Below are 16785 nucleotides of genomic sequence, written 5' to 3'. Positions count from 1 at the left end.
GAAAGTTATGATATGACCAAGAGCTCATTGTGTCACATTTAATTTGTATATTGTGAAATGACTCTCAATAAAGTTATTTGATGACGTGTTTGTGTCCTATACTGTTACACTGGGACATAACACCGCTCATCTTCTACATGTGCCTTGGCCGTTATATGAACAGATGCATAAAGCTCTTTGTAGATTGAGGACTAAAACTGTGCACACACACAGACAGTAATATGCTTAAGCATTCTTTTCCATCAGAATTACAAAGCTGTCTATTCCTGATTTTGTTTTGTTTACAATCTCAGTTAGCCATAAATAGATATAGAAGCACCCTTAAACATCTGTTTGCATATCAATACCTGTGCCCGCTGCAGCAATCATTGGATATTAGTCAATATCCAATATGACTAGAGAAGAATAGTGACATTTCACAGTCTCGTCTTAAATCTCCTCGTTATCATATCAACCGCAGTTATTTCAGCTAAAAACATGTGTTTGGCTGGTCTGAAGTATGCTTGAGGTGCGCATGTTCTTCCTTTATAAATTCATAAAGGCATATGCATGGTGTTTGTGTGTGCACATCGTTACAATTATATTATTACATAAATTGCACCAGATGAAAAGTGCACACCTGACTACAGTCTTTATTGTAACCTAAACCCTGAGCTAACTCAGCTAACAGCATCAGATTGTAGTCCAGCTGTTTGAAGAGATCTAGAACTTTGTGTTGTTCTCAAAGGGATGCAGATTCAAGCAGACACAGTGAGTAGTCGTGCATTAGAATGGATCTGAAGTTCAGCGCAGACAGGTTGGAGTCATGTGTAGTCTACTGCTGGAGACAGATGTTAAATCGACCTTGGGTTCAGACAGCCGGTAGGGCGTTTTAAACAGATGGTCTCTGAGTTTATGACTGTGTGTGTGTGTGTGTGTGTGTGTGTGTGTGTGTGTGTGTGTGTGTGTGTGTGTGTGTGTGTGTACACTGACGAGTACATAGCCTCCATAGCCTGGTTAGTTAGTCTGGTTAATCGCACCTACTGTACTTCCTTAGCTTGTAAAGTGTAATTTATAATTAATGAATTAATAATGTTGACATCTGATCATCTTTAAAATAATATCTTCCAGTAACAAATTGAATAAGGCTTCAAAAATTATTGGAGTAAGAGATGAATTATATATCTCTAGAAAGACTAAGAGACTGCACACATTCATATTCACATTCATGTTCCCCTGAGGATGGATTGTAATGAAACAGTTTTTAAAGAGGGATCATCATGAAGTTATGAATGATCTGGTGCTTCTGGTTTCATAGTGCTTATTTGTATTAGTTTCTGTCTTTGTTTTTTGTTGAGTTTTATGTATTTTAAAGGCTCATCCAGGGACTGACATTGCATATCTTATAGGCTATAAATGAATTGGTGTGTGGCATTGGTTTATCATACATACCTGTCCCGATACAAATACACTTTTAGTTTCACCTTGGTGATCCCTTAATCTCTATAAACAGATTCTGGATTCATATGCAGAATCTGTAGACAACGGGACCAGACTTTGTTATTGGAGGCGTTCTGGTTTGGTATTTGTAGATTATCATTGACCAATCAAGTCAGAGCGAGCTTTGTTTAAATGCAGGTGAACAGTCCGTGTGGAGAGCAAAAGAGGCGGAACGCATTGGCCGAAATGCAATCTGGGAACCCATCGGCTATCGCCTGATGACGATTTAGCTTTTTATTAGCTTGTGAAACAATCCGGTCATACAGATCGTCTGCCAACTCCACTCTTGTATCTCAAGTTGCTAATTGGACAGTAAACAATTGACCTGCACACGGGATAGGAAGCCAATAACCAATTGGTTCCGAGATTAGTGATCCCTTAACCTTTTTTCACCTTGAGCCATCATCCGTCAAATTTCTAATTTGTACTTCGGTTAATGACCAAATGTTTGCTAAACTACTGACATTCCCATCAGCCTCAGCTGTATGTTGTGTTTAGTGCTATGTAGCAAATGTAGCATGCTAACACGCTAAACTAAGATGGTGAACATGCGTGCTGAGCATCATAATTAACATTGTGAACATGTTAGTGTGCTGATTTTTGCATTTAGCTCAAAGCACCACTGTGCATAAGTGCAGAATCACAGAGCAGCTAGTTTGGCTTTCGACTCTTCGACTCTATCTACAGTAGTATGCCTGGAGGTGATGGCAGACAAAAAATGCTTTCAGTGGGATTTAACAGCTTTCATATTTATCTATTGGGCATCATAAAAATTCCCTGGTTGCTGCAGTAATTTAACAATAATTCAAATGTTGGGGTCAAAGCTCCAAAACGTTGGAGAAAATTAGATGCCAAGTATCTAATTTTGTACTAAAAATTGTTGCTCGATTGCCATTTGATTTGAAGGATTCTGAGATACAAATTCATGCGCACATTAATGATGGTGCGCTGTGTACTGTACCCTTTTGATGCCCTTTACAGAGCTACTTGACATTCTGTCGGCTGATTATCTCGACAGGTTGAACATCACACAAATGACACTGGAGCACACAGCTTCACTTTATTTAATGAATATAAGAACCAATGTTTCCGTTTCTTCTTTAGCACCCGATAAATAAAAACATGCATGTGTTCAAGTTTTCTTTAGGACAGAGCACTGACCACATTCTGATATACTGATGTACAAGAGAACAAGCCACATGATGTTCACTTAGTAGCAAGGACTGTCGCTAAAAAATACCAATAGAACCGTAATTATATAATTATTAAGTGTTTGTTTACCTTGATAGACAGAGAGGGGTCAAGGATTGATCATAGGGATGGAAGAGGACAGGAGTCCTCAGGCAGGGACAGATGAGGAGTAAGAAGAGAGGAAGCAAGGAAAGTGTACAGGTGACGGAAGCAGGACAGGAAAAGAGGGAAAGATGAGAAAAACTTCCACAGGAAGTCTGGACAGGACCCAAATTGGTCTAAAATACCAAGGTTCAAGCCATAGTTGTACTATACTTCAAAAGTGCTTCTTACTTACAAAAATCCCACTTTTCATGCAGGGATTTGCTAATTTGCTACTTCAGTACACCCAATGTGAGATTATTTGTCTAAGGTCTACATGTTCCACTTGTATAGCGGACACATGGAGGAGCAGTTAAAGGCACATTACAAGATGCAATCTGTTGTTACATGTCTCTACACAAATCATGTTATTTCCAGGCGATCCCATCCTGTAGATAATATATACATTACTCCCCCACCCTGCCATATTCCCCAACCGACACACAATAAATCATAAATGCTTACTATATACCTTGCTACCTAGCTAACTAAACTACACAGGAAATTGACATTTATTTGGTCCTTATTCTGTTAGGATTACTTACTAAATTAAAATGAATAACAGTGTTTTCATTGCTAGATGCTGAAGGCAGCTGTCCCGTGTGTTTAAAAGATGAAAGATTCCTGTCTTGTAACTCACATGCATGTTGAGCCAACTAATGTCTCGTCATTCTCTCAGGTATGATGGTTTGTGCTTATTTATGAATACCACACAGTAAAGGGTGAAAAGATAATTGTGTAATGAATTAATAAAATATACTAATAGTGAAAACAGTAAAGCAGTGTCTCGCAAATGTGTGACAATAAATGTGCAGTCCATTGGATAACTTCACTCCATTGACCTCCTCATCACGGACACATTGATTTTAAATGTAGGCAACTGGCTGTCAAACATGATATTATACATACTGACATGTACAGAGCAATTGTAGTAGTTTGGAATACTGTACCAAGACAAAGACTAGAATTGATTAATTTACATCATATGATATTTAGAAGTGCCACAAGACTATCAAACACACAGAGCTCCTGTGTGATCAAACAGTAATGACATAGACAACTACCCCACAAATATCTGACAGATGGGACACTCACAGTCTTTGCATGATCAATGTCGATCCAAACCAGCACAACATTGTCACAAAATGCTGTTAAAATACCTTAAAATTCACATTACAGCTGATATTAGAAAGATATTTTAGGTCCTAATGTTTTTACAAAGCAATTGAGATCATCTCTATGGATGAGAGCATTGTTTTTTAATGTTGATGCAGGTTTCTATTCAAACATTTAGGCAACCACATATGCACCTTACCTCATCTGAGACTTTCAAACAGCCAAGATCTACCAGCAGACCACATGGATCCACCTTTTAAACACGTTCATGTATAGATCCACCTTTTGTCTGTTCAAATCCACATCACAACCCAAATCCAGCTGGATCCAAAAGGCTGCCACTGAACCCAGCATGGCTCTCCTAGTATCTCCAAACTCTTTCTTCAGATGGCCCTCTATCATTCTAAAGCCCTTTGTCTGTCTCAGCCATACAGAGAACTGCTGTGTATTCAGCCAGCACTGATCCCAGTGTCTGAGTTGTTTGTCTAAATGGCCACTAGACTTCCTTCAATTCTTTCCCAACTTAGTTTTCCTGCCTGTGTTGGTTGGTTTCCCTGGACTGAGCTAAATATAGGGACCACACAAGGTAAAGTGGAAAAGACCAGAGCAGGAAATGTATCACAATATGCTTGTGCGCACGTTCGTGGTTGTGTCTTCCTGTCTTAAATCCCACCAACATTAATGATAACTTTGTACGTTAAATGTCCAGTGAACTATGTGGTTGTAACTTGAGTTTAGGTGATAAACAGGTTTTTATAGCCAATTCATAAATATGGTGGAGTAATTTGTGTGCGCGTGCGTGTGCGTGTGTATGTGCGTGTGTGTGTGCGCCTCCATTGTTGCTCTGTGTTTGTGTGAGAGGGTCAACCCATCCCATATTCCCCTCTAATGACGTTGTACACATTGTTTTGTCTCTCTGGGCTTCTAAAAATGTCTGCCTAAACAAAAACAGTGACTACACATCCTGTTGCCTGGCTGGACAAAAAGAATTGAACTCCAACTTTTATTGTCTCTCACAACAAGGGACTGTATGACAGCTACTGTGGGGAAACTGGAATCTAGTGTCATTTAGTATACGGTCAAATGGAATGAAAATTGCTTAAAGTTTATTGATTCCCTGGTTGATCATTTGGGCCGTGTGTGTATAACAGAACTCAACAATATCACATGTTTAGTGGAAATGTCTGGCACAGAATCTTTCATCAAATAACTGGTGTGGTGAAGATGCTATGAATAGAACCAATTTCAACTTCCAGAGGTTCACACAATTCCATGTTAGTCTATACTCACAAGACCATACAGTGTATGTTCATTGAAGTAGTTATTGTCCACACTGGCCATGAAGAGGTCACTTCTTAATGTGATTGTAATGTGAGAAAAAAATTATCATCCTCAGGTGCGAAAATGGCTTCTTAATATGAAGCAGTCTGAGTTAGCCAAGCTTAGGACGTGTGCAGTACGCTCAATTTGCAATGTGGACAGCAATGTTCTTGATGACGTCAGCAGCTCAGGTGGCTCTGATGCTTACACTTCAACGATAATACGTAAATCTTTGCCACGAGGGGTCTTTCAATCAAAGCAATAAGACAAGACTGAGTTTGGTGGCGTGGTGAAGTAGTGTGGTATCATGGGAGTTGTCAGTAAAACACTGAATAGCAGTTCCATCACTGCTGGGTGGCGCGGAAGGTTGTTATTGGCTGCGTAGCAAGAGCAGCTGAGCGTCAGCAGCTGCAGCTTTCTGTCAGTACACACACCGAGTGTGTTCTGTCAGGGCTCTGCTTTGCACTGGAAGTGTTTTGGCAGTGCTCACAGTCCAACACACTGTCAATGTAGGTACACTTATAAATCAAAAAAGATTAGACTTAAGTGTAAAACTATGCTTTCAGTCGTAGCCCAAAATATGTAGTTAGGCAGCCAGTGAAGACAGGTGGACCGATTCAAACTGAAGTTAATCTGTTCAGTCATAAGCCTGGAATTCATCCATTTAGCCATTTCATGCTGGACAGGCAGTTAATGCTCAGCCTCCCTGTGCTCTCAGTCCTCGTGTTCATTTAGTTAGTTTGTCTGGGGAGGGTACAGTCATGTGCTACCTTGTCACCACTTGTTGTTTCACCTACCGTCAAGGAACTTTATCACGTCAGCATGACCAGACCAGAGATAGATTCTGCGGTGGTAGAAAAAACTGTACACCTCTGATTCAATGGTAATATTGTTTTTTTGTTTTTAGTATAGCTTTAAATAACTATTTATCTGAACAAGCACAACTCAACTCAACAATTGACCATCAACTCAACTTAACATTTGTGTTTAATGAATGAGTTGTATCCTACTGTAGGATTATGCAACCTTTACACTTGAATGGCGTTAAGAGTCTTGACCTTGGGGACTTACTCACTTCTACACACACACACACACACACATGTTGCAGGAACCTTGACTATCTTATGATTCCTTTCTGCTCACTTGCATTTTAGGATCAGAAGTAACTAGTTAACATTCCTGAAATCAAAAGTCCACAACTGCAGTGACAAAACACTCCTTCAAAAACTCAGAGGACTGGAGATAGAACTTAATCTCAGATAAGTTTTATTTAACAGAGCGTATTAGTATAAATTATACCTTCAGTACTGTTTAGTGTTGCAGCAGAAAAGCATCACATTTACCAGTGCAATTACATGTTTGTACATCTAATGTTATGCTTTGATGAGGTCAACAATGTCAAACAAACCTGTCAGGTTTCAGCTTTTGCTTCAATAATAATAATAATAATAATAATAATAATAATAATAATAATAATAATAATAACAATAACCTTCAAACACGGATAAACTGCATCCTCAGAAAATCCAAGTTATACAGTACAGTTTGCGCTAGGCAGTGCAGTGTAGAAGAAACACAACACAAATGTTAAAACATTTAAAAACAGCATATACAATCGCTGTGTAGAAAGATTGTTGCTAAATATGTGAAAAATATATATAATAAATTGTAACTGCAAGTTTTACAGTTTAAGTATAAAGTTATGTTCTCCCTGGACACAAACCATTCTCAAAGTATGTCTTACCTTACTGTGGCCCAGACAAACATTACTGCCAGATGACCTCTGTCGCGCAACTCATAATCCCGTAGTATCAGTGCTAATCAGGACAGCAAATTATACACAACATTTACTTTAAGTGCTGCAGGTTAACTCTGTCTCTCCAATAACTTCCACAAACAATCTCCCTCACTTTTTCACTCACACACAGTCTATAAATAGATTCTGAGTTTACTGGAAACAAAGGTTGGTGTGCAGGACAGCTCTGCAAATATCACAGAGTAGCCTTGTTACAGATAGGGACAGAGGGGAGGAGCAGACAGAGCCAGAGAGGCAGACAGAATCTAATCCAGATGGAAAAATGTACACGTCTTTCTGCACCTGATTCAAATGTCTGTCTCCTGTAAGAATACATACAGGTTCAATAAGCTAATACATTATGTAGGTCTAATATTACATTGAGTATGGGTAATGGATAGAAAAGAAAGACAGAGAAAAATAAAGAGATGTTGCAGCATTCTAACATCCACATTCCATGGCAACTGGGAAACTTCCATCTGCTGAGGGACAACATGTGATATAATCGAGAGCTCCAGAACAGCTACTAATTGTCAAGGACCCCTTGGTCTTCACCCACAAAATGTCCCTCTCAGAGCTTTGCAGCAGGCCTCCTGACCTGCAGTGGAGGCAGAGAAATCACACCGTACCAGTTTGTCCACTTGCAAACAGCACCAACATTGATGGATCATATTCATCCCCAGCTAACCCGGCCAGTCCAGAAGTCTTTGACAACAATTAAACCACAACCTTTCATTTCAGCTCTGCCAATCTTTTTGCCAAGCTGTGGTGGTGAATGGAGAGTCCATTAGCAGCATGAATACTCAGAGAGGAGGAGGCATCTCTTAAGTGGATGCCTTGGTTTCCAAAGTGACGAAAGCAAAAACGTTGGGTTGGCATCGTCACATGAGAACCAGGGGACGGCAACAATATCCATTTCTACTTCAGCAGTGTCTCCAAATAAGTCAGCCTAATCATTGTGGGTGTTACGTCTTCCAGCCCGGCAGCTAGACTTTGTAGTTTAAAGGTTGCGGATGATGACATTCCCTCTTGCCCTGCATTGGTGCTGTGTATGTCCCCTCTTATTACAGTAATTGCACATAGGGTTGGATGTCTCTGCTATCTTCTATTTCTCTCATTTTATCTTGAATTAGTGTACTCACCCATCCTGGGCTGTTGGTGATTGTATGGGATTTCACAAACTTGCTGGGGGAGACGTTAACCAGGGTCCTAGTTTGACTAATTATAATAATAATAATAATAATAATAATAATAATAATAATAATAATAATAATAATAATGATAAATTGAATTTATATAGCGCTTTTCAAGACCTCAAAGCCGCTTTACAATAGTAAGAGGTGGGGTGGAGGGGTTGGGACGAGAGAATAATACGGTTAACAGGGGGCTAGCAAATGACAGTTGAGAAGAGGTGCGTCTTGAGGCGGGACTGAAATATAGAGAGGGACTGAGAGTCACGGATGTCTTGGGGGAGGGAGTTCCAGAGCCTGGGTGCTGCCCTGGAGAAGGCTCTGTCTCCAAAGCTGCGCAACTTGGATTTGGGGGTGGAGAGGAGACCAGCTGAGGTGGATCTGAGAGACCGAGGGGGTTGGTAGGGGGAGATGAGGTCAGTGAGATAGTAGGGTGCTAGGTGGTGGAGGGCTTTGTAAGTGAGGACCAGGAGTTTGTAGTTGATTCGAAGGGAGAGAGTGACTACCCTCCTGGGTAGGCTGTACTAGGATTTAGGATTTATGTAGCTCTCTTGGGCTGGGCTGGCAAACAAGTCTGATTATTAACAAATATGAATGATAATTACTTTAAGTTCTGTATGCTTCCTCCACCACACGAGCTATAGAGACAGCGCACCTGCAACAGATAAACAAATGAAGACAACACACATTATCACCGTCGGCAGCCAATTAAACAGAAATCTCTTCTCGATCACAAGGAAAAACAAAACACATGCAATATCAAATCAAGGAACTGATAAGTCAACTTAAACATAGTGATTTGATCACTATGTCAAGTAAACATGCAAGCTTAAACATCAAATCTATTGAAAGGATATTCAAGCAGTAATGCGTCTTTGTGGCTGTTTCATTTGTTAGCTGTGAGCTACAGCTAACTGTAATGGAAGTTGCAAGTGGTGTAACTAGACATGTTTTACTGTATAGACAATTAGCCTAATTAAAACAGAGAGCATACAAGCATAGTAGAACATAGATTGTAATGCAAAAGAGGTTTTACAACATTTTTATGGATGTTGACACTTTTTTTGTCACAACTGGGTCTTCATTAGATCCATTGTACCCAAACTTGACTTATTCTACTAGTTCAGTGCAGTGTACCCTCATGTTAAATGCACATCCATGGCTCTCGATGATGTTCGGTTTGTTTTGTGTGTTAAATATTAGAAATGTTAGAATGCTGGTCAACCTGTTTTTGAGGTTTCATAGCTGTTTTGCTGCCGTGTTTGCATTGCAACCCAGATAAGACCTGTCTTTCCAGGAATGTTCCTCAATGTGTCCTCAACCTGATGGCTCTTTACTTTGGCAGAAGCTAAAAGCCACTGACAATGAAAACAGAAACACCGGGCACAATGAAGCCACCCACCTTCCTAAAGGTTTTGTAAAGGTTATACATAACACATAATACAGTACAGTGACATTTTAAGGGAAAACTCAACATCTATCATCTGATGGCACTGAGAACCACAAGGTTATATCCCGAGGAAATGTTCTCTTGTGGGTATTAGGACTGAGATTGGTCCCTCAGTATTAGATTTAGTTTTTTATTTATTTGTATGTATGACCACATTCATAATAAATAATAACTTATAGCAATATAACTGCCTTCCCCGGCCGACTTTACCGTCTTTAAGAGTTTTTAGGCTAGTGAATATATTGATATCATCTGGAACTAGAAAAACCAAAGGAACCCATTGTCACCATTACATGCTAGGTAGATTGACAATAAGGTTTTTCTGAACAGAAGTCTTTGCAATCCGATCACAGGAAAATGCAATTCTTGTAGAAATCTCCAAATGTCAAAAGGTTTTGATACCAAATCACAGCATGGATCTTTCTATGGTGTTCCTCAAGGTCTTGGTATATTTTCTTTGTTAGGTATATTGGAGGGATTTTTGAAGATTTTAATAAATTCTTCAGTGGTCAAAACTGAAATGCACCAAATCTGTGTAACAAATGGTATCAACCCAACGATTGCTGCAACAACTTATGGGACATAATAAAGCATGGGGATGGTTATCACATACTTCCATCATAATGATCGAAGCCCTTATACACTCACCACCTTTGAATAGGCGCCACAAAAACACAATGTTCATTATAGATTTAGTTTTTAGCTGACACTATCTTACCACCCGCTTTAGACCCTGTCACACATATCCGTATGGCAGAAATGTATGCTGGCGTATATGAACATTTGTCAGAGTCCAAATACATCCAACTTTTCACAGGATCAGAAAAGTGAACATATATAGATACACATGTCTAACCTATTGATAGAGTATCACTTACAAATACAAAATGTATCAGACGAATGCATAAGATATACATAAATATGGTATATACAAAATATCGGCAACACGCTGGTGTACGTTGATATAAGGCAGGGGTCCCCAAACTTTTTCCTGTGAGGGCCACATAACTTTTCCCTTCTCTGATGGGAGCCGGGGTCAGTTTGTAACAGAAAAAGTGTGACGATCGCAGGGGTGCCTAAACGTAAACATTTATTGTTTTCCAGAAAGCCACACATAACCAAGCTGAGCTAACAGTCCACTTTTTAGCTTTGAGAGTTTGTCTGCTCGCATTTGGCCTTGCAAGTTATCATACTTGTCTTTGTGACGGGATTCATAGTGTCGGCGCAGATTGTATTCGTTGAATTCCGCCACCGCCTCTTGACAGGTGAGACAAACAGCCTTTTCTTTGCATTGAACAAAAAAAGAATCGGCTAAATACCCTGCATTCTGAATCAATTTTTCTCTTACCTAACCTTTTCGCCATTATTCCGTTCTATTTGACAGGGGCTAGTCTAGGATTCTCGTGGCCAGACTGAAAAAAAAATCATAATGCGTCTCTGGTATTGTTCAGGGGGCCGGGCCAAATGTGGAGCCGGGCCGTATCCGGCCCGCGGGCTTTAGTTTGGGGACCACTGATATAAGGTAAGGTATAAGTAATATTTGTTAAGAGCTCACTGTGTTACGCTGGTGTAGGTTGACATAAGGTAAGGTATAAGTAGTATTTGTTAAGAGCTCACTGTGTTACGCTGGTGTGCGTTGATATAAGGTAAGGTATAAGTAGTGTTCATTAAGAGCTCATTGTGTTACGCTGGTTTACATTGATATAAGGTAAGGTATAAGTAGTATTCATTAAGAGCTCACTGTGTTACGCTGGTGTGCGTTGATATAAGGTAAGGTATAAGTAGTAATCGTTAAGAGCTTACTGTGTTACGCTGGTGTGCGTTGATATAAGGTAAGGTATAAGTAGTATTCGTTAAGAGCTCACTGTGTTACGCTGGTGTGCGTTGATATAAGGTAAGGTATAAGTAGTATTCGTTAAGAGCTCACTGTGTTACGCTGGTGTACGTTGATATAAGGTAAGGTATAAGTAGTATTCGTTAAGAGCTCACTGTGTTACGCTGGTGTACGTTGATATAAGGTAAGGTATAAGTAGTATTCGTTAAGAGCTCACTGTGTTACGCTGGTGTACGTTGATATAAGGTAAGGTATAAGTAGTATTCGTTAAGAGCTCACTGTGTTACGCTGGGGTGCGTTGATATAAGGTAAGGTATAAGTAGTATTCGTTAAGAGCAAACTGTGTTACGCTGGTTGACGTTGATATAAGGTAAGGTATAAGTAGTATTCGTTAAAAGCTCACTGTGTTACGCTGGGGTGCGTTGATATAAGGTAAGGTATAAGTAGTATTCATTAAGAGCTCCCTGTGTTACGCTGGTTTACGTTGATATAAGGTAAGGTATAAGTAGTATTCATTAAGAGCTCACTGTGTTACGCTGGGGTGCGTTGATATAAGGTAAGGTATAAGTAGTATTCATTAAGAGCTCACTGTGTTACGCTGGTGTACGTTGATATAAGGTAAGGTATAAGTAGTATTCATTAAAAGCTCACTGTGTTACGCTGGTGTACGTTGATATAAGGTAAGGTATAAGTAGTATTCGTTAAGAGCTCACTGTGTTACGCTGGTGTACGTTGATATAAGGTAAGGTATAAGTAGTATTCGTTAAGAGCTCACTGTGTTACGCTGGGGTGCGTTGATATAAGGTAAGGTATAAGTAGTATTCGTTAAGAGCAAACTGTGTTACGCTGGTTGACGTTGATATAAGGTAAGGTATAAGTAGTATTCGTTAAAAGCTCACTGTGTTACGCTGGGGTGCGTTGATATAAGGTAAGGTATAAGTAGTATTCCTTAAGAGCTCCCTGTGTTACGCTGGTTTACGTTGATATAAGGTAAGGTATAAGTAGTATTCATTAAGAGCTCACTGTGTTACGCTGGGGTGCGTTGATATAAGGTAAGGTATAAGTAGTATTCATTAAGAGCTCACTGTGTTACGCTGGTGTACGTTGATATAAGGTAAGGTATAAGTAGTATTCATTAAAAGCTCACTGTGTTACGCTGGTGTACGTTGATATAAGGTAAGGTATAAGTAGTATTCGTTAAGAGCTCACTGTGTTACGCTGGTGTAAGTTGATATAAGGTAAGGTATAAGTAGTATTCATTAAGAGCTCACTGTGTTACGCTGGTGTAAGTTGATATAAGGTAAGGTATAAGTAGTATTCGTTAAGAGCTCACTGTGTTACGCTGGTGTACGTTGATATAAGGTAAGGTATAAGTAGTATTCGTTAAGACTTCACTGTGTTACGCTGGGTTGCGTTGATATAAGGTAAGGTATAAGTAGTATTCATTAAGAGCTCCCTGTGTTACGCTGGTTTACGTTGATATAAGGTAAGGTATAAGTAGTATTCATTAAGAGCTCACTGTGTTACGCTGGGGTGCGTTGATATAAGGTAAGGTATAAGTAGTATTCATTAAGAGCTCACTGTGTTACGCTGGTGTACGTTGATATAAGGTAAGGTATAAGTAGTATTCATTAAGAGCTCCCTGTGTTACGCTGGTTTACGTTGATATAAGGTAAGGTATAAGTAGTATTCATTAAGAGCAAACTGTGTTACGCTGGTTGACGTTGATATAAGGTAAGGTATAAGTAGTATTCGTTAAAAGCTCACTGTGTTACGCTGGTGTACGTTGATATAAGGTAAGGTATAAGTAGTATTCATTAAGAGCTCACTGTGTTACGCTGGGGTGCGTTGATATAAGGTAAGGTATAAGTAGTATTCATTAAGAGCTCACTGTGTTACGCTGGTGTACGTTGATATAAGGTAAGGTATAAGTAGTATTCATTAAAAGCTCACTGTGTTACGCTGGTGTACGTTGATATAAGGTAAGGTATAAGTAGTATTCGTTAAGAGCTCACTGTGTTACGCTGGTGTACGTTGATATAAGGTAAGGTATAAGTAGTATTCGTTAAGAGCTCACTGTGTTACGCTGGGGTGCGTTGATATAAGGTAAGGTATAAGTAGTATTCGTTAAGAGCAAACTGTGTTACGCTGGTTGACGTTGATATAAGGTAAGGTATAAGTAGTATTCGTTAAAAGCTCACTGTGTTACGCTGGGGTGCGTTGATATAAGGTAAGGTATAAGTAGTATTCCTTAAGAGCTCCCTGTGTTACGCTGGTTTACGTTGATATAAGGTAAGGTATAAGTAGTATTCATTAAGAGCTCACTGTGTTACGCTGGGGTGCGTTGATATAAGGTAAGGTATAAGTAGTATTCATTAAGAGCTCACTGTGTTACGCTGGTGTACGTTGATATAAGGTAAGGTATAAGTAGTATTCATTAAAAGCTCACTGTGTTACGCTGGTGTACGTTGATATAAGGTAAGGTATAAGTAGTATTCGTTAAGAGCTCACTGTGTTACGCTGGTGTAAGTTGATATAAGGTAAGGTATAAGTAGTATTCATTAAGAGCTCACTGTGTTACGCTGGTGTAAGTTGATATAAGGTAAGGTATAAGTAGTATTCGTTAAGAGCTCACTGTGTTACGCTGGTGTACGTTGATATAAGGTAAGGTATAAGTAGTATTCGTTAAGACTTCACTGTGTTACGCTGGGTTGCGTTGATATAAGGTAAGGTATAAGTAGTATTCATTAAGAGCTCCCTGTGTTACGCTGGTTTACGTTGATATAAGGTAAGGTATAAGTAGTATTCATTAAGAGCTCACTGTGTTACGCTGGGGTGCGTTGATATAAGGTAAGGTATAAGTAGTATTCATTAAGAGCTCACTGTGTTACGCTGGTGTACGTTGATATAAGGTAAGGTATAAGTAGTATTCGTTAAGAGCTCACTGTGTTACGGTGGTGTAAGTTGATATAAGGTAAGGTATAAGTAGTATTCATTAAAAGCTCACTGTGTTACGCTGGTGTACGTTGATATAAGGTAAGGTATAAGTAGTATTCGTTAAGAGCTCACTGTGTTACGCTGGTGTAAGTTGATATAAGGTAAGGTATAAGTAGTATTCATTAAGAGCTCACTGTGTTACGCTGGTGTACGTTGATATAAGGTAAGGTATAAGTAGTATTCGTTAAGAGCTCACTGTGTTACGCTGGTGTACGTTGATATAAGGTAAGGTATAAGTACTATTCGTTAAGACTTCACTGTGTTACGCTGGGTTGCGTTGATATAAGGTAAGGTATAAGTAGTATTCATTAAGAGCTCCCTGTGTTACGCTGGTTTACGTTGATATAAGGTAAGGTATAAGTAGTATTCATTAAGAGCTCACTGTGTTAGGCTGGGGTGCGTTGATATAAGGTAAGGTATAAGTAGTATTCATTAAGAGCTCACTGTGTTACGCTGGTGTACGTTGATATAAGGTAAGGTATAAGTAGTATTCGTTAAGAGCTCACTGTGTTACGCTGGTGTAAGTTGATATAAGGTAAGGTATAAGTAGTATTCATTAAGAGCTCACTGTGTTACGCTGGTGTAAGTTGATATAAGGTAAGGTATAAGTAGTATTTGTTAAGAGCTCACTGTGTTACGCTGGTGTACGTTGATATAAGGTAAGGTATAAGTAGTATTCGTTAAGAGCTCACTGTGTTACGCTGGGGTGCGTTGATATAAGGTAAGGTATAAGTAGTATTCGTTAAGAGCTCACTGTGTTACGCTGGTGTACGTTGATATAAGGTAAGGTATAAGTAGTATTCGTTAAGACTTCACTGTGTTACGCTGGGTTGCGTTGATATAAGGTAAGGTATAAGTAGTATTCATTAAGAGCTCACTGTGTTACGCTGGTTTACGTTGATATAAGGTAAGGTATAAGTAGTATTCGTTAAGAGCTCACTGTGTTACGCTGGTTTACGTTGATATAAGGTAAGGTATAAGTAGTATTCTTTAAGAGCTCACTGTGTTACGCTGGTGTACGTTGATATAAGGTAAGGTATAAGTAGTATTCGCTAAGAGCTCACTGTGTTACGCTGGGGTGCGTTGATATAAGGTAAAGTATAAGTAGTATTCATTAAGAGCTCACTGTGTTACGCTGGTGTAAATTGATATAAGGTAAGGTATAAGAAGTATTCATTAAGAGTTCACTGTGTTACGCTGGTTTACGTTGATATAAGGTAAGGTATAAGTAGTATTCATTAAGAGCTCACTGTGTTACGCTGGTTTGCGTTGATATAAGGTAAAGTATAAGTAGTATTCGTTAAGAGCTCACTGTGTTACGCTGGTGTACGTTGATATAAGGTAAGGTATAAGTAGTATTCTTTAAGAGCTTACTGTGTTACGCTGGTGTACGTTGATATAAGGTAAGGTATAAGTAGTATTCATTAAGAGCTCACTGTGTTACGCTGGTGTGCGTTGATATAAGGTAAGGTATAAGTAGTATTCGTTAAGAGCTCACTGTGTTACGCTGGTGTACGTTGATATAAGGTAAGGTATAAGTAGTATTCGTTAAGAGCTCACTGTTACGCTGATTTACATTGATATAAGGTAAGGTATAAGTAGTATTCATTAAGAGCTCACTGTGTTACGCTGGTTTACGTTGATATAAGGTAAGGTATAGGTAGTATTCATTAAGAGCTCACTGTGTTACGCTGGTTTACGTTGATATAAGGTAAGGTATAAGTAGTATTCGTTAAGAGCTCACTGTGTTATGCTGGTGTACGTTGATATAAGGTAAGGTATAAGTAGTAATCGTTAAGAGCTCACTGTGTTACGCTGGTGTACGTTGATATAAGGTAAGGTATAAGTAGTATTCATTAAGAGCTCACTGTGTTACGCTGGGGTGCGTTGATATAAGGTAAGGTATAAGTAGTATTCATTAAGAGCTCACTGTGTTACGCTGGTGTACGTTGATATAAGGTAAGGTATAAGTAGTATTCATTAAAGCTCACTGTGTTACGCTGGTGTACGTTGATATAAGGTAAGGTATAAGTAGTATTCGTTAAGAGCTCACTGTGTTACGCTGGTGTACGTTGATATAAGGTAAGGTATAAGTAGTATTCGTTAAGAGCTCACTGTGTTACGCTGGGGTGCGTTGATATAAGGTAAGGTATAAGTAGTATTCGTTAAGAGCTCAACTGTGTTACGCTGGTTGACGTTGATATAAGGTAAGGTATAAGTAGTATTCGTTAAGAGCTCACTGTGTTACGCTGGTTTGCGTTGATATAAGGTA

The 16785-nt window shown here is 39.2% G+C and overlaps 1 protein-coding gene across 3 annotated transcripts in view; it reads right to left on the bottom strand.

Moving 5' to 3' along the window:
- Positions 1-7122, bottom strand: part of rasgrp3 (RAS guanyl releasing protein 3 (calcium and DAG-regulated)) — a 50546-nt gene extending 43424 nt beyond the window's left edge. For 2 of the 3 annotated variants that reach the window (XR_003833578.1, XM_029450549.1), the window contains exon 1: positions 4127-4409. The gene's annotated coding sequence lies outside the window, so the exon portion shown is untranslated. Of the gene's footprint in view, positions 1-4126; positions 4410-6991 lie in introns of those variants that run through there. The other variant, XM_029450550.1, reaches the window with a different exon arrangement.
- Positions 7123-16785: the final 9663 nt, after the last annotated feature.

Source organism: Cottoperca gobio, chromosome 15 (assembly GCF_900634415.1).
Source record: "Cottoperca gobio chromosome 15, fCotGob3.1, whole genome shotgun sequence".
Lineage (NCBI taxonomy): Eukaryota > Metazoa > Chordata > Actinopteri > Perciformes > Bovichtidae > Cottoperca > Cottoperca gobio.
Note: the sequence above shows the minus strand (reverse complement) of the source record. Positions and strands in the feature narration are given on the sequence as shown.